The 24,365-nt window shown below is 42.3% G+C and overlaps 1 protein-coding gene and 1 long non-coding RNA gene across 3 annotated transcripts in view; both read left to right on the forward strand.

Moving 5' to 3' along the window:
* Positions 1–20,733, forward strand: part of LOC138760840 (uncharacterized) — a 59,525-nt gene extending 38,792 nt beyond the window's left edge. The window contains exons 1-3 of one of the 2 annotated variants that reach the window (XR_011355897.1): positions 4,249–4,302; positions 17,278–17,396; positions 20,148–20,733. This is a non-coding gene — a long non-coding RNA (uncharacterized lncRNA). Of the gene's footprint in view, positions 1–4,248; positions 4,303–17,277; positions 17,397–20,147 lie in introns of those variants that run through there. The other variant, XR_011355898.1, reaches the window with a different exon arrangement.
* agpat4 (1-acylglycerol-3-phosphate O-acyltransferase 4 (lysophosphatidic acid acyltransferase, delta)) overlaps positions 1–24,365 on the forward strand; it is a 287,637-nt gene that overhangs the window by 59,218 nt on the left and 204,054 nt on the right. The window lies entirely within an intron of this gene.

The following is a 24,365-nucleotide window of genomic DNA, read 5'->3' on the forward strand; positions in this document are numbered from 1 at the left end:
CCCATCAGGCTTGTTCCAGAAGATCCACATCTTGGATTAGAGTTTGGTTCTTCCCCAAAGAAACTCTTCTTCTTTGGCTTGGCTTCGCGGACGAAGATTTATGGAGGGGGTAAAAAGTCCACGTCAGCTGCAGGCTCGTTTGTGGCTGACCAGTCCGATGCGGGACAGGCAGACACGATTGCAGCGGTTGCAAGGGAAAATTGGTTGGTTGGGGTTGGGTGTTGGGTTTTTCCTCCTTTGCCTTTTGTCAGTGAGGTGGGCTCTGCGGTCTTCTTCAAAGGAGGCTGCTGCCCGCCAAACTGTGAGGCGCCAAGATGCACGGTTTGAGGCGTTATCAGCCCACTGGCGGTGGTCAATGTGGCAGGCACCAAGAGATTTCTTTAGGCAGTCCTTGTACCTTTTCTTTGGTGCACCTCTGTCACGGTGGCCAGTGGAGAGCTCGCCATATAATACGATCTTGGGAAGGCAACTAAAGGCCCCATCCTTCAGAATGCTCCCTACCAAAGTGGAAGCTGTAAATTTCAGTAAGTCAACCTTCTGGCTAGTGATCTTGAGAGAATGGCTCAAAACTCTTTGTGAAACTCTGGCCATTGCCCAGAAAATCCTCCATCAATTTAGAGCTGATGTATGGTTCAATGTTGCTCTTCAATATTATTCAAAGATCTTACTCAGTTGGTTCATTCACATCAGCAAAGTGAAAGAAGCAATCATAGTTGCCATGTTTGGGTATTGCCAGGAAGACTTGACTCCCAATATCATTACATCAGGGTTGGAAAATTGACTGGAGCTGAATTCCAGCAGTGAGGTGAGGGTCCCCTGGATGTCAAGGTACTATCGGAATGCATGTGACATTAAAGGGCATGATAAAGTCAATTACAATAGTCCTAAAGGGAAACCATTCTAATGGTTGGAGTCACGCATAACTCAATGGAAGGTGGTTGTCAATAATCAAGAGCCCAGAATATTACTGCAGGATTCCTCAGGACAGTGTTCGCAGCCCAATGATCTTTCTCCCATCACAAGGTCAGAAGTAGGAATATTTGGTGATGCCTGCACAATATTCAGCTCTATACCAATTGCTCAGCAAATGAAGCTGTTCACACCTGTATGCAACAAGACCTAGTGATATGAAAAGTGAGGAGCATTGCTTCATAATGTGCCAGAAAATGACATCTCGTCAAGGGATCCAATCACATAGCCATGGCATTCAATGATATTACCACTACCCCACCAACAACAACCTGTGAGCCACCATTGACCAGTGGATTACTGGACACAACCAGGGATGGCACTTTTCTCACAACGGGAGGTAGACCTACCTAGACTCTCGGGGTTCTTGCAGACTGTCTCTGCTGAGATCAGCTAAACATCAAACTTAGCTCTTTGCCACTGCTGCTTGCAGAAGTTAGTGAAATCTCAACCTTTAAATTTGGGAAGCCATCCAGTTTTGATAAATATGACTTTTACATTCTCACCTGGAAGGCTTGTTTGACCATAATGCAATGCTCATGTCCTTGTACTTCCCTGAAATGTTCCTGTCATGGCTGTTGTCTTGCAACCAAAGTCTTTCTTGTTTCTCTGCTTGTTTCTGAATTAAAGGATGCTAAAGTACTTCTGTTTTTCAAGATTTCTTCTGGTTTCTCAGATCACATTGATTTGAAATCACCTGTTAGTAATGTGGTGGCTGGGGTTACGGTTTAAGTTGGTCAATTTGAAATTTGTTTTGCAGAGAGTTGGGCAATGTTCAACTTATAATGGCCCTCAGATGTGCCTGATCATTTAAACTCTGAACCATTAGCATCATTAGGCCCTTTTAAACTGCCATGTAAAATGGGGTTAATTTCCCTGGTTAGTGCCCCAGTTACACAGCAATTAGAAGGGTCCAACCAGGTCAACCCCATCGGAACCCAAGCAGGTCTCTCACCTACTTTAGCAGTAGTCAGGAAACCCAGTTAAACTTACCTAGGTCTCATCCACGCTGATTTGAACAGGAAAATGGCCGACCCATTTATTCTGCTGACGCCAGCGTCACTGGGCAGCCAGCATCTGGCAATACTTCCAGTGAGTGCCTGTTGTGTCATTGTGGGAGCGGGATCCCCCTTAAGTCGTCAGGGGTTGGCAATTTAATGGGTTGACCCCTCTGCAATTTAAAAAGTGCATCCAGCACCTTTGCCCCAGTGATTGCACCTGGGTCCCAGGGGCGACTGAAAGCTTGGCCTCTGTAAGTGAGCAATACCAGTTGTGACTCAGACAATGTGATTGCAGCTATTGCTGGAGATATATTTTGATTGTCATGCTTCTGTTGGACATCACAGGATCAGCATCAGAGTGTCTCAAAACCACGAACCAAAAAGCCTAAACCTTACTCGTGACTGGCATTTACTGTTTTTGAAATTTGTGGCAAAATGATGAATGCAGTATTTCAATGATTTCATCTCTATAATGTTGCTTTGTGGGGCAGTGGTGTATCGAGGGAAAATATTGCCTAAGGCAAGCACTGAAATTGGGCACCCCCCCCTCCCCAGGAAGAGAGAAAAGGTGGGGAGGGGGGGATAGGGCGATGGGGAGGGAGGGAGGGGGAAGAGTTAGAGAGAGGGGGCAGGCAAGGAACCTTTTCCTCTAAACCCCCTGTGTCTCAGTCTGTGTTGGCATAATGAAAGGGCAATATGCATCGAGTACTCCAGGAGGGGTTTCTCTGTCGCACGGAATTCTGGGAGGGTAGGTCTGCCATCGCTCCATGCGCCACCGAGCGCCGGAGATCTCTCCTCAGGTTTTCTAACAGGGGGATCGTTTCTTGGCATGGATTTCCGACATAGCACGGAGGCAGGGGGATCCTTCCTTGCGGAAGGAAATAAATCATATGACTCCTGTGCAGGATGGGGGAGGGAGAATCAGCAAGACCGAGGCGGTCGGTCATCGGGAGTTTGGGGCGGGGGGTGGCAAAGGACGGCCGGGGCTCGGGGGAATATTATAAATACTGTCCTTGTGTACACTGAAACAGAGTATAAAGGGGAAATTTTAATGACTTCGATAAGCTGTAAAAAGTAAAACAAAAGTATCCATGGGATCACTTTACCACAGTTCTTGCTGTTAGAAAGGACCTCTCTGTTGGATTTATTTAAAATTTGGCTAATACTAACCGTGATCCTTGCCTGTCAAGGTGAAAGGTGTCGATTTCAGTTCATGTCCAAACTCAAAGTGAATGTATGTTGTTTGTCACTAACGGGTTTAATTCTGCATTAACCCAACGATTCTAATGCGCAAGTGATCTTCATGGAGATTAAGTGAGGTTTTGGCAAAGGCTGCGCCAAGGAATGTTGAGATTCTCTCAAAGGGAGAGTTGGAACCATTAAAAGCACAGCGGCACTGGGTCTGTTTTCCAGGCACGTTGATGTGCCGGGCTAAGGTTGAAAACATCCACACCCCCACGGAGGATCCTCTCCCTGGGGCAACTGGGTCAAGTGTCTCTGCCCCAAATGACACGATTGATGTGGGTGCGGGCGACAGATCGGATGGGACAAGGCAATGCAGGGGAGGGTTGGTGTGGGGACCAGCTCATCGAGCGCTCAGGTTGGAAGGATGTGTCTCCTGGGTATCGGGACATCTGTACAAAGTGAAGGAAGGAAGGTTTAGGGGAGACATTGGGGATTTTTTTTTAACACAGAGAGTTGTGACTTCGGGAGTTCGATATTGGACGGGCGAGGCGAGGCGAAGACAGTGGCGCCCCCCTTTCAAGTGGCACCCCGGGTATGTGCCCTTCCTGCCATACCCTAAGTATGCCTGTTTGTGGGCGGTTACAGCGATTACATTTTGAATTATTGATGTTTTTCTACCTCTACATATATTGGGAAATTCTTTGTTTTATTTCTACATTTCCAGCATCCACAGAATTTTAACATTTGGCAAAGAATGGGCTTCCTGAAATGTATTGGGAATTTTAAAAGGTGGGGTTGGGATAGAAGGTAAATCCAGGGAAATGGGGACTATTTGAATAGTCCTTGAAGAAAGCCAGCACATTTATGGGCCAAATGGCCTCCAACTTTGTTTAATGATGTGATAAACAGACCACCAGAAGTAACCACTGTGTTCCTGATCTCTCACAGAAGTTGCAGGGAAACTGGCAGAATCATTTATGGAAAACAAATTTCATCTGGTTTCCAAAGATTGTGCATTTGTTGGATTTAATTAAACATTCAAGGAACCTTGAATGTGAATATGTAGCCAGAGAGTGAGTGGACAGGGAAGGATTGGGGAATTCAGGCTTTGGTGAGCAGAGGCTGAGGTCGAGCTTGTCAAGTGAAGGTAAAACTGTTTAATTGCTTTCATATTCTTTAATAATTTCTACTTATTTGAGGAAGGAGGAGAGAGAAGGGATGAGTGTAAGAGCAGTTTGCTGTTCTCTGTGTCAGATGTGGGAAGTCATGGAGTCTTCTAGCCTCTCTGACGTCCATATCTGCACCAGGTGTGCTGAACTGCAGCTCCTCAGGAACCGTGATAGGGAACTAGAGCTACAGCTTGATGACCTACTCTGGTCAGGGAGAGTGAGGTCGTCATAGATAGGAGTTACAGCCAGGTGGTTACACCAGGGCCACAGGAGGAGGACAGGTGGGTCACGGTTAGGAGAGGGAAGAGGAATAGTAAGGTGGCTGTGACACTCAACAACAGGTACTCCTCTTTGGGTACTGTTGGGGGAAACAGCCCAGCTGGGGCAAGCGTCAGTGGCTGTGCCTCTAGCACTGGGTTGGCCTCTGAGACTCAGAAGGGTAGGGAAAGAAAGAGGAGGGCAATAGTCATAGGAGACTCGATAGGCAGGAGTACAGATAAGGGATTCTGTGGACAGAGCAAGGAGAATCGGGTGGTGGTTTGCCTCCCTGGTGCCAGGGATGTTGCTGCTCGTGTCCAGAACATCCTAAAGGGGGAGGGAGATGAGACAGAAGTCACGGTAGATGAGGGTACCAACAACATAGGGAGGAATAGAGAAGAGGTCCTGAAAAATGAGTACAGGGAGTTAGGTAGAGAGTTAAAAAGAAGAACCACAAAGGGAGTAATCTCGGGATTACTGCCTGTGCCACGCGACAGTGAGAGCAGGAATAGAATGAGATGGAGGATGAACGCATGGCTGAAGGGGTGGAGCAAAAGGCAGGGATTCAAGTTTGTGGATCACGGGGACCATTTTTGGGGTAGGTGTGACCTGTACAAAAAGGACGGGTTGCATTTGAACCCCAGGGGGACCAGGATTCTGGCAGGGACATTTGCTAGGGTTACTCAGGAGAATTTAAACTAGAATGGCTGGGGGGAGGAAACCAAATGAAGGAGAACAGCAAGGAGAAGGTTAGAATGTAATCAGAGAAAGCTTGTAGACAGTGTTTGAGGGGGGAAAGACAGGTGATAGAAAAGGGGGATACTCTATACAAAGATGGACAGAGGTCGATTGCAAAAGATCATAAGAGAGCTGTTGGTAAAGATAGGGGCATAAAGGAAGTAAAAAGTGGGAAATCTCTAAAATGCATATATTTTAATGCTAGGAGCATTGTAAAGAAGGTGGATGAGCTGAAGGTATGGATTGACACTTAGAATTATGATGTGGTAGCGATTAGTGAAACATGGTTACAGGAAGGATGTGACTGGCAGCTAAATATTCCTGGATTTAGTTGGTTTAGGTGTGATAGAACCAGGGGGGAGACAAGAGGGGGTGGGGTTGCACTACTTGTTAGACAAAATATTACAGCGGTGCTTAGGTGCGATAGAATAGAAGGCTCGTCCAGGGAGGCTGTTTGGGTGGAATTGAGGAATGGGAAAGGGGAAGTTACAATTATAAGGGTGTATTATAGACCACCGAATGGGGAACGCGAATTAGAGGAACAAATTAGTAGGGAGATAGCAGATATTTGTAATAAGCTCAGGGTAGTGATTACGGGGGATTTTAATTTTCTGAATATTGATTGGGAAACCCATTCCGTGAAAGGACTGGATGGATTGGAGTTGGTAAAATGTATTCAGGATAGCTTTTTACATCAATACGTGGAGGTACCAACTAGAGAGGGAACTGTGTTGGATTTACTGTTGGGGAATGAGATGGGTCAGGTGACAGAGGTATGTGTGGGGGAGCACTTCGGGTTCAGTGGTCATAGTACCATTAGCTTCAAGGTAATTATGGAAAAGGATAGGTCTGGGCCCAGAGTTGAGGTTTTTGAGTGGGGAAAAGCTAGGTTTGGGGAGATGCGAAAGGATTTACAAGGGATGGATTGGGACAATTTGTTTTCTGGGAAGGATCTAATAGAGAAATGGAGGGTCTTTTAAAGGAAAGGTTTTAAGAGTACAAAATCTTTATAAACTTGTTAGGTTGAAAGGTCAGGTCAAAAGTTTGGGAGAGCCATTGTTCTCAAAGGATATTGGAAACTTGGTTCGAAAAAAAGAGGGAGTACTACAATAAATATAAGAAACAGGGAAAAAGGAGATGTTTGGGTTCTATATTGAATATAAAAAGAATCTTAAGAAAGAAATTAGAAAAGCTAAAAGAAGGTATGAGGTGGCTATAGCAAGCAGGGTAAAAAAAAATCCAAAGGGTTTCTACAAATATGTAAATAGCAAAAGGAAAGTGAGAGATAAAATTGGTCCAATAGAGAATTAGAAAGGACAAATGTGTGTGGAGCCAAAAGAGATGGGGGAGGTCTTGAACAATTTCTTTTCCTCAGTATTTACTGAGGAGAAGGATATTGAACTGTTCAGGGTAAAGGAAGCAAAGCCAGTATATACATGGAGACTATAGTGATTAAGAAAGAGGTAGTACTGGAGCTTTTGAAACATATAAAGGTGGATAAGTCTCCAGGTCCTGACAGGATTTTCCCCAGGACCTTGAGAGAAGTTAGTGAGCAAATAGCGGAGGCTCTGGCAGTGATTTTTCAAATGTCATTAGAGACGGGTATAGTGCCGGAGGATTGGCGTGTTGCACATGTGGTTCCTTTGTTTAAACAGGGTTTAAGGAGCAAGCCTAGCAATTATCGGCCTGTAAGTTTGATGTCTGTGATAGGTAAATTAATGGAAAGTGTTCTTAGAGATAGTATATATAAGTATATATAAGTATATGGAGGGACAGGGTCTGATCAGGGACACTCAACACGGATTTGTGAGTCGAAGGTCATGTTTAACCAATCTTATTGAATTTTTTGAAGAGGTGACTAGGAATGTTGATGAGGGTAGAGCATTGGATGTTGTCTATATGGACTTCAGTAAGGCCTTCGATAAGGTTCCGCATGGGAGGTTAGTTAGGAAGGCTAAGTCTTTGGGTATTAATTTGGAGATAGTCAAATGAATTCAACAGTGGCTGGAAGGAAGGTGCCAGAGAGTAGTAGTAGATAATTGTTTGTCAGGATGGAGTCTGGTGACAAGCAGTGTACCTCAGAATTTGGTATTGGGAGGAGTCAAGTGATGGAGTAGTGGCCGGACGGTGAACTCCAGCCCTCTCCAGAAAAGTCGGGAAAAACAAAGGAAAACACAAAGGCACAGAAATAAAAGTTACAGAAAAGTGAGTATAAAGGTGGAAAGAAGATGGCGACAAAAAAAGAAAAATCGAAAGCAACGGTAAGAAGAGAGGAAGAGAAGACAAAGGAGGAAAAAGGTGAAGGCCTTACCTGTCTGAAGAGGCCCGCTGCGGAGAGAGAAACCCGCTCCCTCAGGTCGGTAAATAATGGACTACAAAAATGGCTCGCTGAGCCGAGTAAAAGTGCGCAACCGCGCATGCGTGACTCCTCGTGCATGCGCGATGCGCATGAAAAAAAACACACCGACGGGAGGGGGGACCAGCTGGGGAGTCGATCTCCACAGCCGGCAACGACAGCTGCAGAACACCTGCAGCAAGAAGAGACCACAGAAGACAATAGAAACAAGAAAGAAGAGAAGGAAAGGGCACCAAAGAAACAACAGATGGCCAACCCAGAGGAAGAAGAAGAGGAAGAGGAAGAGTACAGTGAAATAGAAGAAGAAAAGAAAGGCAAGATAAAGGATATACTTTCTCTTATTAAAGGATACATGGAGTCATTTAAAGAATGGCAAACACAGGAATTTAAGGATTTAAGAAAAAGAATAAACAACACAGAAGAGAAAATGAATAAAATAGAGATGACCTTAACAGAAATGGGAAAGAAAATGGACAAGATGGAAGAGCGGGCAGTAGCAGCAGAAATGGAGGTAGAAGACTTAAAAAAGAAATTGGAGGAATCTAATAAAAAAACTAAAGAGACACAAGAACTACTAGCTCAAAAAATAGATACAATGGAAAATTATAACAGAAGAAATAACATAAAGATAGTGGGCCTTAAGGAAGATGAAGAAGGCAAGAATATGAGGGAGTTTATAAAAGAGTGGATCCCTAAGACCCTAGGATGTCCAGAACTACAGCAAGAAATGGAAATAGAAAGGGCACATAGAGTATTGGCCTCTAAACCACAACCACAACAAAAAACAAGATCTATTGTAGTAAAATTCCTAAGATATACTACAAGAGAAAAGGTACTGGAGAAGACAATGGAAAAAGTAAGAGAGGGCAACAAACCACTGGAGTATAAAGGGCAAAAAATCTTCATCTATCCAGATATAAGTTTTGAACTCCTAAAGAAGAGAAAAGAGTTCAATACAGCAAAGGCGATTTTATGGAAGAAAGGGTATAAATTTATACTAAAGCATCCAGCGGTATTGAAAATATTTATTCCAGGACAACAAAACAGACTATTCTCGGATCCAGAAGAAGCACGAAAATTTGCAGAACAATTACAAAAATAGACTGAGGGAGGAAGACGGGTAATGAGAGTTAAAATGATCACGATTGATATGTATGTGGGTAAAGACAAAAATAGACTGAGGGATGAAGACGGGTAATGAGAGTAAAAATGATCACGATTGATATGTATGCGGGTAAAGAGGTATAAGAGTGAATAGAGACAATGTGCATACGTGAAAGTATCTGTACTTAGAGGAAAATATAGATAGTATAGACAAGAATTAATAAGGGAAGGTAATGGAATAGAGAGAATAAGGAGGGAATTAAAAGAGTGACCTTTGTGACATATGAAAAGTGAAATCTTTTCTGGAGGGGCGGGGTGGGGGGAAATAGCGGTCACTGCAAAATCAGTTGACGCTTGCGAGTAGATTCGCAAATCCAAATGGAGAGGGGAGATGTGGTTGTCCGACAAGGGATAAAGGACAACTCAGGAGGGGAAGGGGAGATTTGGGATAAATAAGATAGAAATAGGAGAATAAGGAAAATGTTGGACGTTGTAGGAATGTTGTCTTATAAAGAGTTGAAAATAAGAAAACAGAAATGGAAAAGGAGGAAAGGTAATGATGGAAAAACGGAAAGAGAAGATAAACAAAATATAAAAGGGCTACGCTGAACTATATGACTTTAAATATTAATGGAATACATAACCAAATTAAAAGGAAGAAACTACTAAATTTAAATGAATAAATGTATTCAATTAGAAAAAATTACATATAGGTTAAGAAATAATATTGAAATATTCGAACAAGTATAGGAGCCTTACATTAAATACAATAGCGAAAACCTACCGGGGACAAACATTACCTAAGTTGATGGAAGGAGAAGGAAAGAAAAGAATGGACTCAGTAGAATTTCTGGTGTATTTTTGTTGAATGACAACATTGTCTGACTGGCTTAATGCAACCTAGATTGTATACCTAAAATGGATGAGAAGGGGGGGTGGGGGGTGGCTTGGGAGAAGGGGGGGGGGGGGAGAAAAAGTCACTGTATATGTGTGAAAAAGAAATAGTGTATATCATGGCTAATGTGATTTATGGTGTGAAAAATAAAAAATTAAAAAAACAAAAATAAAAAAAACCCAAAAAAAAAAAAAAAAAAGAATTTGGTATTGGGACCATTGCTGTTTGTCATATACATTAATGATCTGGAGGATGGGGTGGTAAATTGGATTAGTAAATATGCAATACTAAAATAGGGGGAATTGTGGATGATGAAGAGGGTTTTCAAAGATTGCAGAGGGATTTAAACTGCTTAGAGGAGTGGGCAGAAAGATGGCAGATGGAGTTTAATGTTGATAAGTGTGAGGTGCTTCATTTTATAAAGAATAATCAAAGCAAGACATATGTGGTAAATGGGAGGGGATTGAAGAATGCAGTGGAGCAGAAAGATCTAGGAATAATGGTGCATTGTTCCCTGAAGGTAGGAACGCGTGTGGATAGGGTGGTGAAGAAGGCCTTTAGTATGCTTGCCTATATAAATCAGTGCATAGAATATAGGAGTTGGGAAGTAATAATGAAACTGTACAAGGCATTGGAGAGGCCAAATTTAGAGTACTGTGTGCAGTTCTGGTCACCGATTTATAGGAAGGATATTAACAAGATAGAGAGTGTGCAGAGAAGATTTACAAAAATGTTGCCTGGGTTTCAGCATCTGGAATACAAGGAAAGATTGAGCAAATTAGGTTTTTATTCCTTGGAACATAGAAGGCTGAGAGGGGATTTGATAGAGGTGTTTAAGATAATGAGAGGGATAGATAGAGTTGATGTGGAAAGGCTTTTCCCATTGAGAGTAGGAGAGATGGATAAAAGAGGTCATGGGTTGAGAGTTGACGGGCAAAGATTTAGGAGTAACATGAAGAGGAACTTCTTTACTCAATGAGTGGTTACTGTGTGGAATGGGCTTCTGGGAAAGGTGGTGGAGGCAGGGTCAATTTTGTCATTTAAGAAAGAGTCGGATAAGTATATGGATAGGAGGGGGATGGAGGGATATGGGCAGATTGCTGGTAAGTGGGATTAGAGGAAGGTACTTGGATCAGTGCAGACTAGAAGGGCCAAATTGGCCTGTTTCCCTGCTGTAAATGTTATATGGTTATATGACATGTTAAATATCAATGGGGATAATTTTGACTACTTAAGAATCGGGGGGGGGGGGTCTTCAATTGTAATAGCCTCAACTCCCATTCTGGATCTCCTTCTCTAATGGCATGCTAATTGAGGGGGGGGGGAAGGGATCTCCTTTTTGCTAACAATTTCGAGTGATTCAAGCACTTTGGCTTATTATTTGGGATGCTTTATTCAAGTTTTATTTCACATAGATTGATGTACAGTGAGAGTTTAATTTGCAAGCATCCAGCGAGTCAACCCCTGCATTGTACTGGAGTAAGAATATATGGCAGTGCAGTTACAGAGAGGGATCATTTAGAACAATTGGTATGACGTTCATTCGGGTGTCTTACAGTATTGGAAAAAAACTGTCATTGAATGTGGTGATGTGTGATCTCACATTCCAGAATCTTTTTGATGGGAGAAGGAAGAAGAAAGTGTGGCTGTGGTGGGATGATTCTTCTCTACTTAGCTTCTTTTTTTTTTCCACACCATAAATCACATTAGCCATGATATACACTATTTCTTTTTCACACATATACAGTGACTTTTTCTACTTAGCTTCTTTTTCAAGGCAGCGGGAAGTGTTGATGGAGAGGTAAGGGTGGGGTCTATGTGCTGGTCTGAGCTGCATTCACAACTCTGCAATTTCGTGGGGTCTTGGGCTGAGCCAGGGGCTCTGAGAGGAATTTCATCAGGGGTACAAAGTTTCTTTTAGATCCCCTTCCCTTCTCCATTAGTCATCCTGTTTTTATCCACTACGGTTTTATGCCATGAGCAATAGCCTGTAAGGCCAAAAATGGTATGGAAGATGAATGAGGGGTGGATTGGAGCACTCTGTTGATTTTCTACATTTGAGGCCTTATGCACCTATACTCCCTCCATGATAAATATAAATAAAATAGGATCAAAGAGAAGAAAGCACATTTGTTTATACAAATGAGGAGTAAGAATTCATATTGAAGCCTCCTTTTATATTGCAATCCAGATCAGAACATCAGAAGACAGAATTATTAGTAAAAAGTAAAAAAGGTAGATAGGCTTAGTGTTTACTTTAAAAAGAGAGCTTTCCTGGCCTCTTTTTTGTGAAAACATTTGAATCACAGCATGAAAATTAATTGTTCTAAAAAGGTCTGATTCAATTCTTAGCCTGGCCAAATCCACAAGACATTCCTGAAACACCTCTCTGCGGAAACTCCTGTTGCTGCAATTGTTGATAGTATTCTCCAGCAAATGGTATGTTGGCCTTCATATCAAGAGGGTTTGAGTATAGGAACAAGGATACCTTACTGCAGCTGTACAGGGCCTTGGTGAGACCCCACCTGGAGTATTGTGTGCAGTTTTGGTCACCTGATCTAAGGAAGGATGTTCTTGCAATGGAGGGAGTGCAGAGGCGATTCACCAGGCTGATACCTGGAATGGCAGGAATGACTTATGAGGAAAGATTGCGCAAATTGGGATTGTACTCGCTGGAGTTTAGAAGATGGAGAGGGGATCTCATAGAGACCTATAAAATTCTGGCAGGACTGGACAGAATGGATGCAGATGGGATGTTTCCAAGGATGGGAAAATCCAGAACCCGGGGCCATGGTTTGAGGATAATAGGCAAACCATTTAGGACCGAGATGAGGAGGAATTTCTTGACCCAGAGGGTGGTGAATCTGTGGAATTCATTGCCACAGAGGGCAGTAGAGGCAGGTTCATTAAATCTATTTAAGAGGGAATTAGATCTATTTCTTCAGTATAAGGTATTAAAGGTTATGGAGAGAAGGCGGGGACGGGGTACTGAACTTCAAGATCAGCCATGATCTCGTTGAATGGCGGAGCAGGCTCGAAGGGTCGAATGACCTACTCCTGCTCCTATCTTCTATGTTTCTATGTTTTTTTTTAATATTTCTATGTTTCCAACACAAACATTTTGAAACAGGTCACCAAGTCTGAACTCTGTTAACAAGTTCAACAGATCTAATGGCTTTAACTGTGCATTTACAAAATTTGCTTTATATACTGAGGGTAAATTTTGTATTTCTTTTCCAAAATCATCATCATTAAGGTCAGCAGGACATTACTCTGATAAAGACAAACAAACCTTTTCTCTTCACATCACTTTCAGACATGGTGAGATAGTTCCACAAGAAATCAAATTTTTCTGCCAACTGTTTAAAAGCATTGAAGCGGACAGTTAATCCTGCTATAATATTGTGTACCAAAATGTAAAACACACACTTACTGAAGTAGGCCTCTTCTGGCATTTCATCTGTCATTCATTTCCTCCAAATTAGCATCAGGTGTACTGTCCTCATGTGGCCTTGCCCTCTTGAACCTAATTCCACCACAAATAAGGCAAAGTTTTATTTCTATCTTTAGGTTTGATGCAATGTTTCTGTTTGCTACTTCAGCATCCAGCTTGGATGACCTTGTTGCAAATATCTATGTCAGCTAATATTTTGTACCACACAGCTGACTTTAACATACAGGCAAAAAATAAAACTCCATGGACTTAATTTCTTGTTTTGTCTGTCAAATTTAGTTCAAGGAGGACTTCCAGTGCTAATTTAATGCCAGGCAAGTGAGCGACAAAAGGCTTTATCCATTCAACATGATCTAACCATATTGTTTCAGACTTTTCAAAAGTGGCGCCTTCTGTCCATCAGTACCCATGTCCCTCCTGTACGCTCCTGGATCCAATCTGTGCCCGGCTACTTTGCTTCTGCACCCCCCTCCCCGCCCCCCCCCCCCCATTTTCGCTGCTCCAGAAGTAAAGATCTGCACCTGGCTCCTTCTCTGAGAGCCGCGCTGGTCAGGGTCTGGTTGGAAGCCGTGCTGGTCAGGGTCTGGGAGCCGCGCCTGCCACTGATCGGTCGGACAGCATCCAACGCCACCTACTCCACTGCCACCAGCCCCCTGACAGCACCCGTCACGTGGTGCCTTCTGCAGGAGATAATGCTCCCTCTGGCCTGGCTACGATATGCCACTAGCTTTCCTCCCTCTTCCCCCTGTTCTGGCCCTCCTTCCCTCCCTTCTATTCTGGCCAAAGTCCACTTTGCTGCCACACAGACAGAGCACTACTCCAATCAACGAGGAGTTGATGATTAAAACACTGTGGCCATTGCTATTCATGCCAGAAGTAGGCACCTGTGCATTAGCTGTGCTAAAATTTCGAGCCCATCGCACATGCACCTGCTGCTGTGAGGGAAAGAGGGAAGGTGAGATTGGGCAGAGGAGGTCTCTGTCTCCCCAGATTTGCCCAGGAGTTTTGGGCCCCTTTTGGACACCATGCCCAGGTACGATGCACCCCACTCTCATAGGCGCAGTTCCCATTGATAGGCTCTATCAATAACCACAGAGTCATAGGCTGCAGGAACAATAGGCTTTAATGCACACAAGACTTTGGCTGGCCCAGATCCAGGTACAGGACTGCAGGAAAGGGGGAGGTAACGTGATATTTATGACCAGGGCAAAAAGGGAGGAGATTTAAGGGATGTCATTAGTGGGCGGGCCAGCCTTATATATACAGTAATTGGTAGATGCTATTCTATGGAGGAAAACATATCCGTACACCTATACCACACAGTGATGAACTCTGCCAAGATACTTTCAATGGTGTATCTGGAGAAGGTGTTGAGAGGTGCTGGTAACATGCCAAACTTCCTCATACTTCTAAAGAAGTAGAGGCACTATTGCACTCTTTTGGCCATTGTGCTAACTTGGTTGGACCACAATTGGTTGTTGGAAATCTTTACTCCAAAGAACTTAAAGCTGCCTACTATCTTCAGATCTAACACCATTGATGTAGATGAGGGACTTTGCCAGAAGTCTATGACCAGCTTCTTAGACTTGCTTACATTGAGGGAGAGGTTGTTGTCCTGGAACCAACTCAATAGTTCCTCTATCTCCCTTCTATTCTCAAACATTATAGATCCAGCCTATAATGGTGGTGACAAATGTGAATTTATGGATGGAATTCCTGCAGTGTTTGGATGCACAGTCATGGATGTGCAGGGAGTATAGTATACATAGAGCTGCAGGACACTAGTGTTAAGAGTGATTGTGGAGGAGGTGCTGTCACCAATCCTCACTAGTCTGCAGGACGGGAAGTAATTGTTGCAGTTGCCTGCAGGGTTGGGTGCTGAGGCCAAGGTCTTAGTAATTAGGTTTTGGAAAGATTTCAATGGCATTTAGCATTTATGCCAGAAATTCTCTGGGGACTTTATTTGAAAAGGGTAAATGTTGTGTTTCGACACCTTAATGGGGAAGGCAAATTGAATGTGTTGATCATGGCTGTCTCGCTGACCCCTTCCTGTATGTGAGAAATGGAAAGAGGAAATGAGTGAGCACACACAATCGCAGCAGAAGGTGGTATGGTAGATTGATGAGGTGGCAATCTTCCCTTCCCAGTGAGTGCAGAACTTTACATTTCCTCTAGGCCTTCTCCATCAGAACATCCAACTCTACCTCAGATACCCAGTGGGCCACGAAGCACTTTTCAGCTTCTGTGGAAGTAGGTCTGCTCTGAAAACATTCTACCAAATCAATACTCTAACTTGGAGTACAGTGAGTGAATGCATCCAAGTTCAAGTTGGGTGTAGATTTTTTAAACGGGCCTGTTGTATTTGCTCTGCAACCCATGATTTCCCATTTTTGGTCTATTGCCAAAATAATATCAATTGTGTCTTAGGCATTGCGACTGGTATGCAAGTTGGAGGCATAGTTTAATTACTTCACAGTGTTTGCTCTGTGCACAAAGTATGAGAAAGCAAACCTCCTTGAAGTACGTTCATTGTTAGCTGTTGACCTCTGCCTAATGACATCTGTAAACCTGAAAGTTCCTGTGATAAGCTCAGTGGACAGGAATCCCATTAGCTTGGGTGTCTTTGCAATTGAACAGGGATACATTACTCAGCTCACTGTGACATGTAACTTGTTCAGTTACATTATGGGTATTTGGTAATTCAATCCCTTCCACTCACTTTATCTCCCTGCCCATTGCTGCACATTCCAAGCAAGGATTTCACCCCGACTCTGCAGATGAGACCGAATTTGGCCATTCTGCGACCTTTATTTCATTGTAGTCTCACCTTTAAGATCACATGGACATTTTGTCAACCCATGGGACTTTGCATATTGTTACCACAAAATTTTACATCAACATTGGAAATGTGTCTTCAGTCACATGCCCTCTTTCTTTGCAGAGGTAGAATTCATTTCACAATGCCTGGAAATAACAGATTAATTTAACTGTCTCTGATGGATTGGTTTTCCAGAATTTGCTGGACACTTTTTACACAGCAGCTGGAAAATTGCAAAGGTTTTACTTTAGTACAATGGTCCCATGGAGCAGTTTTCTGAATTTCCGAAATGCAGAACTGCTGAGATATGAATTCCGAAGGTATTTTTAAAAAAAACCCAGCAAGCACAGCATAAAACCAGGAATCATGAGGTAGGCAATAAGATAAAGTAAATAATTAAGGCAATGGCTAGTAACATTTAGCTTAGGTTTTAAAATAATTGTAGGGGAAGTAAAAAAACTAAGGCCATTCAATGTGGCTATAATTCTGAGATTTAAGAGTGAATGATAAGGTGTAATTGTACCTCATATCAAACTTGTCACAATCCAGGGAGAGGCAAAGAAGAACTTTATGTTTGTTGCAATTTAACTTCAAATGGATTATTGACACAAATTATTTGTTCAATTATTAAAGGTGCATGTTTAAAGGGCATTGAAAGTTTTGAGTAAAGAGAAGTGATTGTACCTGCAGGTGAATTTGCCAGCTAGAGGATGCAGACAGAAAATAATTGGCAAAATAATTGGAGGGTGATTATTTTTGTAGTTGACTTTAATGATCTGATATTACTTAGAAGGGTAGAGGAAGTAGGTTCAATGGTAGTATGGATGAAAAAGGGGGAAATATTAGACCTGAGATTAGGATAAGAGGGCGCACCAAATGGGGTGACATTTTCAACAAGCGTTACAGCTTTTCGATCTTTGAGGTGTAGCACATGAAGGCTGAAGGAGGAATCCAAGGAAAATTTGAAGAAGCACAGGAAAAGACTTGCAGTTGTGCGGCGCAATTCTTGACTATTGCATGTTCCACAATGACCCACATCCAAGAATGGGATTTAAATATGGCCCATGTTTAAGGACTGTAGCAGCCAAAGGGCCTACAAGTATAATTTGAATATGCTCTGCTTGACTTTTTATTTTTGCTAATTGAAGATATTGATCACAACAAATAAAGTATTGCTTGAAGGATAGCTTGGAAGCTCTTGATGTCCTGATAATTATTTATTAATGTTCAGGTTATGAATTTTGGCTGTAACACCAATTCTTTGGTATATCTGACTTTGATTTAGAAAGCTATTTCTTACTATAACAAATCAGTACCACTCTCCCCTCAGGATCACACTGCCAAAATACCCATCAGCCATTCAGTTACTTTTTGATTGATGAATGTTCGCCCTGATGAAATGTTTCCCTCCTCCTAAATCAAGGAAAGATCAAACGTTCTTCTGACAAGGTAAGTATAGCCTCAGTTTGCTGCCTCTTGTGAAGAATGCCCTTCCAATAACATTGCCTGCTCTCACCTCTGCACAGCCAGGAATTTGAGCTTGAGTCTTGCATACATTTTTAAAATAATTGGCAAAAGAAGATTAGGAGAATAGGTTATACTAAGGTGAACAACAGTGAAGTTTTGATTGCAAATTACAAATAGGACTTTGCTGGAAAAATAGGTAACAAGCTTTATTTCTTCTCAAAACAATAGCTTCTACAACAATGCAGCACTCATATAGCTTTGCACAGACATGTCTGTGTAAATTGTGTCTTGAAATTTCGAGAAAGTAAGAAACACACAACCTTTTGGCACAGGGCAGGGGAGACTACTCATTCTCTGATACTACCAGGTCCTACTGCAGCTCTGAGGTTCACCTGAGGAATGTCTATTTGATGTGACAAATATTTCTGAGGCTTGCAGAATTGCAAACTTGAGTCAGCATTTTGCAGAGACACAGAAAGATTTGCACCCATGTGCCACCTTCAGCAAGGGCACATACAATGATGTACTTATGGAGGATACCTCTTGCTGTAATGACAAAAAAAACAATTATTACACTGCAGGCACCCTTGTACAGCAATGACCAAATAATTTACTAATGCTAAGTGATGGGTAAGGTTGGATGCGGCACCAGAGATAACTCTCATGTCTCCCCTTAAAGTTGAATTGTTCATTTAATTGAAGCCAAACCCAGGGTTTCAGTTTAACATCTCAACGACAACAGATCAACATTCACTTAGTTTGGACCAGAACATTAGTTTAGATTTTATGTTCTTAGGTATTAGGGGAAGGACTTTTAAACCTTTGGCCTTCTCATCCAAAAATCAACAACCCAAGAAAAGTATAGAAATCTTTTTTTGATGACAGTCAGTTCCACTGTTAGATTGTTACATAAAAGCAGCATTTTTTTTTATTATATTGTTACAAAATTCCCTAAATAGTAGCTTAGGGATGCATCTGAAACAGTTTCACAACTGCTGTACTTAAATAAATCAGAAAAGAATGGAATTTACTGTGAGAAAGAAATACTTGGGTCAAAACATCTGTGTAAGCCAAAGAAGATCTTGTTCCTATTTTTTGTGATAAAGTGTTCCAGAATGCATCAAAAGCAACATAGGTTTTAATAGTTTTCAAATTATGCTGATGCAGTTGTCTGAATTCAGATTCAAATTTTAGATTGTCAGAGTACATATGTGACATCACATACAACCCTGAGATTTTTTTTATCCTGTGGGGGAGGCAGAATGACCACTTATTGGTAGCACAAAAAAAGTTGTACACAACGTACACATGTAAATAAAGAAAGAAAGAACTATAAAGAGATTACGAATGTAAATAAACTGCAATACAGAGAGAATTTTAAAAAATCAATTAAGTGCAAAAGTAAGTCCTTAAATGTGTCCCTGAGTTTGTTGTTGAGGAGTCTGATGGTGGAGGGTAGCAGCTGTTCCTGATCTTGGTGGTGTGAATTTAGTGGCATCTCGACCTATTTCCTGATGGTAGCAGCGAGAACAGGGTGTGCTGGGTGGTGTGGGTCTTTGATGATTGCTGCTGCTCTCCAATGGCAGTGTTCCCTGAAAATGTTCTCGATAGTGGGGAGGGTTTTGTCTGTGATGTCCTAGGGTGGGTCCACTACCTTTTGGAGGGCTTTAATCTTAGGGATATTAGTGTTCCCATTCCAGACCATGATGCAGTTGGTTGGCACACTTTCTACCACATATCTGGAAATTTGCCAGTGTTTCAGGAGTCATACCTCTGAAAACTCCTGAGGAAGGAGAGGTGCTGACATGTTTTCTTCACGATGCCATTAGTGTGTTGGGACCAGGAAAGATCCTCAAGATAGTAACTCCCAAGAACTTAAATTTGCTTATACTCTCCTCCTCTGATCATCCAATGATTACTGGATTGTATACTTCTAGTTCCCTTCCTGAAGTCAACAATCAGCTGCTTAGTTTTAGTGACATTGAGTCCAAGATTATTGTTGATGCACCATTCAGCCAAGTTTTCAATCCTCCTCCTGTTTGCTGACTCATCCCCTTTCTTTATACAACCCACTACCATGGTATCGTTGGCAAATTTATGAATAGTGTTATTGTCATACTGAGCCACATAGTTGTAGATGTAAAGTGAGTAGAGCAGGGGGCTAAGAATGCAGCTCAGTGGTGCTCTGGTACTGATGAAGATTGTGGAGGAGATGATCTTGCCAATCCTCACTCATTGTGGTTTAGAGGTGAGGAAATCCAGGATCCAATTACTCAGAGGGGAATTGAGTCCCAGGTCTTGGAGTTTGCTGATCAGTTCTGAGGAAAAGATTTTAACATGCAGCACGGTAACAGGCCATTTCACTCCATGAGTCTGTGCCACCCAATTAACCTACAACCTCTGATACGTTTTGAAGGGTGGGGGAAAACCAGAGCCCCCAGGGAAAACCCATGCAGACACAGAGAGAATGTACAAACTCCTTACAGACAGCACAGGATTTGAACCCCGGTCCTGATTGCTGGCGCTGTAACAGCGTTGCGCTAACCGCTGTGCTAACTGTATCACCCTACAACAATGCCCCTGTCATTAAGGCAGGTTACTAAACTCTTCTTGGGCACCAGTATGATTGAGGCTTTTTTGAAACAAGTGGGTACCACGCCCTGCCAAAGTGAGACATTGAAGATATTCATGAATGCACTAATAAGCTGGTTAACACAGATTTTTATTACTCAGCCAGGTACTCCGTCTGGGCTGGATGCATCCTTGGATTGGCTCCCCTGAAGGCAGCACACACATCATCCTCAGATATGGACAGGATGGGATCATCAGGGGACGTGACTGCATGGAGGGGCGGTTCTTTGCTGTTACTGTGGTTAAGTCAGGTGCAGAAAGCATTGAGTTCTTCTGGGAGTGAAGAGTTGTTGTCTGCTACTGCATGGGATTTGGTTTTGTAGCAATTCAACATCTATTACTCAAATGTCCCAGCAAGATAATGTGGGCTCTCCAATGGTTCAATGTGGAGCTCAGTGGAAAAGCAGGTTATGGCCACGCCCCTGTAATATGAATAAAAGTTTTCACAACTGGAGGGAGAACAAACACTTTTATTAGCTTATAACTATGGGTAGGGTCTCACAGTAGTCTTTGGAAGGGTTCTGGGTTTAGGCGGGAATTCAGGGTTATATGTGAGCAGATGGGGACGGAGCCAGTAATCAGCACAACACACTACCAATGAATCCCAGTTCACTGCAGTGCCACCCCCCCCCCCACCCCACCCCCCCCCCCCACCCCACCCCCCCCCCACCCCACCCCTTTGCATTTATTTCAGCCAAGTTAGAGCTTGTAGTATCAGTGCTACAGTTGGAGAGGGAATGTTGACAAAGGTCTTGTTCCTGGTTGCCAAAAGGCTACAGAATTCAAAACTAACACATGGTTTTGTTTGTGTAGTCAGAGGATTGCTACAGGTGAAGCAAAAGTAGAGGAGACATTCCTATGACTTATTTTATGACCTGGGTTAATTTGGAACTCAGGTATACCTTGAAGAAGGATTCAGGCCTAAAATGTCAGTTATATATCTTTATATCCTATGTTTTGATATCTGTTGAGATTCTCCAATAATTTTGTGTTTTTACTGCAATCACAGCGTCTGGAGACTTTTGTGTTTCACTTCATCCCAAAGCCTTTTCTAGCCAATGAAATGGCTATGAAGAGTAGCCATTGTTGTATTGGTAAGGGTCAAAGCTGCCTACCATTACACCACACCATTACCACTGCTGAGGTACAAGTTTAGATACTGTCATTTGTTTCTTGGAGAAGCAGGTTAGGAAATAAAAATTGCTGGTTGAACTCTTTCAGATGTTGCCTGATCCATTCCTTCACTGCTGCACCACAATGTCAGTCCCTGCTTAAAATAGGAAAAGCAATTTTTAAAATCCAAAAGCAAAATACTGTGAATGCTGAAATCCTGAAATGAGAAAGCGTCAACATGCTAGAAACACTCAGTGGGTCAGGCAGCATGTGTAAAGAAAGGAACACAGTAAACATTTTATTTGCCAGAAGCTCTCTTTACCCCTCCCCATTTGTAAATTTGTCTTGGACCTGTTATCAATGTGGCCTTGATATATAAAGGCTGGTTGAGGATCTGATGAAAGGTTGTTGACTGTGTTTCTCTCTCCACAGTTGTTCCCTAAGGAGCATTCTCTGTTCTTATTGCACTATTTGTGTTTATAGCCAGGGGTAAATGAGGAAAGCTTAGTTTATTGCCCAGAAAGTTGTTAAGATCTAGAGTAGAAGACCGATAGAAGCAAATTAATCATTTACCTAAAAAATAAACTGGATAAATTCTAGAAAATCAAGACATTTGGAAAGCAATGGAGAAAAGGGAAAGAGTTTTATTAATTAGATAGCTCTTTAAATGATCCACTGTGTGAAATAGGCTGATTTTCTTCCTCCTGTACTGCAAGATTCAGATCTTCCAAGTAAGACAAATATTTATAGTAAGTCAGCAGTGTACAGAATATATTCAACGTGTGGCTTTTATTTTGAATGTACATCTATGGGTAGTTGGTCTGGAAAGAAAAACAAAACAGAAAGAAACTGTGAGGAAGTGATTAGTTGAAGTGGAGATTGGTTGGCATGGATTTGTGATTATCAAGGCAGGACTGTAAAGATAAACTGAGGAGATTGCATTAAAAAAACATCAGGGATGGAATGGAGTGAGGCACTGAAGAGGTTCAACACTGTTACTGAATTTTAAGTTCAATAATCATGTGCAAGGCAATTTGACTTTTTGACCATAAAGTGCTAAATCAATGAATAGCTTTGGTTTATGGAACACCATCAGAAGCAGTTTCATGCTTTGCAATTCTGCAATAAGGATTTGAACCCTTTGACAAGGTTGTAAGATACACTTTCCCCAAGTGGTCATTCTTCATGTCTTAACTTGGATAGTGAAGACATTGTTCTTACCCGGATGTAAAATCAATACTGTGTCTTGCGCTCATTAGAGAACACACATAATGTAATTTTCCATTGATTAATAGTAAAACAGAGTGAGGGGGCAGTTGTAAATAACTCTCATCTAAAAAGAAGGTTGAAACTCATGAAGGTCACTGGGCACATGATGTAACTGAAAGGCAGGCTTGTAAATGTATGAGCGATCTACTTTGCCAAGCTACATATCCATTATGTTGCACCATGTGTTCTGCACCAACCAATGACCTTCAAGTAACTTGCTGGAGGCCACTCGAGGAAAGGTCCAGGAAATATCTGACCAGGACTGCCCCAGAATGGTTTTAGCTCCTATAAGTTTCTCAAAAGAAATTTCACCTCAAAAATCTTCCACCCCTTTCCAGATCAGAAACTACTGGCTTATTTATTGTGGAAACTAATCGGTTTCTAAACCTGTCATGTCTGTTCAGCTGAAATACCTGCAGGATCCCAGTGACATACAAATTATACAGATATATCCCATAAAACAACCTTTGAAGAAGACCGCAGAGCCCACCTCACTGACAAAAGGCAAAGGAGGAAAAACCCAACACCCAACCCCAACCAACCAATTTTCCCTTGCAACCGCTGCAATCGTGTCTGCCTGTCCCGCATCGGACTTGTCAGCCACAAACGAGCCTGCAGCTGACGTGGACTTTTTACCTCCTCCATAAATCTTCGTCCGCGAAGCCAAGCCAAAGAAAAAGAAAATGCATTTAGTCAAGTTAGTTAAGGAATAAACATTAGGAATTAAATTTATAATTTTTAAACTTTATTTACAACATGGTATAAAAACATACTCCAGCCATTGAAACCCGAGCTGCCCAATTACACCTCATTAACCTACCAACCTTGTATGTTTTGGAGGGTGGGAGGAAACTGGAATACCTGGGGAAAACCCACGTGGGTCATGGATAGAACATACAAACTCCGGATTTCAAGCTGGGTCGCTGGTGCATAATAGCCTTATCCTTATCAGAGCCACCCATTATGCAATTATATAACTATATAACAAGAATTTGCCAGAATTACCAATATTGCTGTGGGATCTTTTGCTTGGGATGGCACATCAGGTCTCAGATTTGAGGTCAGTGTTGGGACCACTTTTTATGTTGTATATCAGATATTTTGATTATGAAATGAATGGTTTAGTGGCCAAGTTTGTAGTTGATACAAAGGTATGTGGAGGAGCAGGTAGTGTTGAAGAAATAGGGAAACTGCAGAATGACTTGGACAGATTAGGAGAATAGACAGAGAAGTGGTAAATTTTGGAAAGTATATGGTCATGCACTTTGGTAGAAGAAATGGGGAGAAAATTGAAAATTCCCAGATGCAAGTGGACCTGGGAGTCCTTGTACAGGATACCCTGTAGGTAAACTTGCAGGCTGAATTGGTGATGAAGAGGGCAAATGCAATGCTGGCATTAATTTCAAGAACAATAGAATATAAGAGCAGGGATGTGATGTTGAGATTTTGTAAGGCACCGGTGAGACCGCACTTGGAGCATAGTGAACATTTTTGGGTTCCTCATTTAAGAAAGGATATGCTCACATTAAAGAGGGTTCAGAGGAAGTTCAAAAGCATGATTCTGGGAATGAAAAGGTAGTCACATGAGGAATGTTTGATGTTTGATTGAAATATTTCAAATGTTAAAACCATGAACAGAGTAGATGTAGAAAAGCTTGTTTACCATGGTGGCAGAGTCTAGGACAAGAGGGCATAACTTCAGGATTGAAGGTTGGCTGCTTAGAACAGAGATGCAGAGGAATTTCTTCAGTCAGAGGGTGGTGAATCTGTGGAATTTGTTGCCACATGCAGTAGTGGAGGCCAAGTTGTGGGCATATTTAAGACAGTGATTGATAGGTTCTTGATTAGCCAGGGCATCAAAGGTTATGGGGAGGAGCAAGGCCAGGCAGTGGGGCTGAGTGGAAAAATGGATCAACTCATGATTGAATGGCAGGGCAA

The sequence above is a fragment of the Narcine bancroftii genome, chromosome 4, assembly GCF_036971445.1.
Source record: "Narcine bancroftii isolate sNarBan1 chromosome 4, sNarBan1.hap1, whole genome shotgun sequence".
Classification (NCBI taxonomy): Eukaryota; Metazoa; Chordata; class Chondrichthyes; order Torpediniformes; family Narcinidae; genus Narcine; species Narcine bancroftii.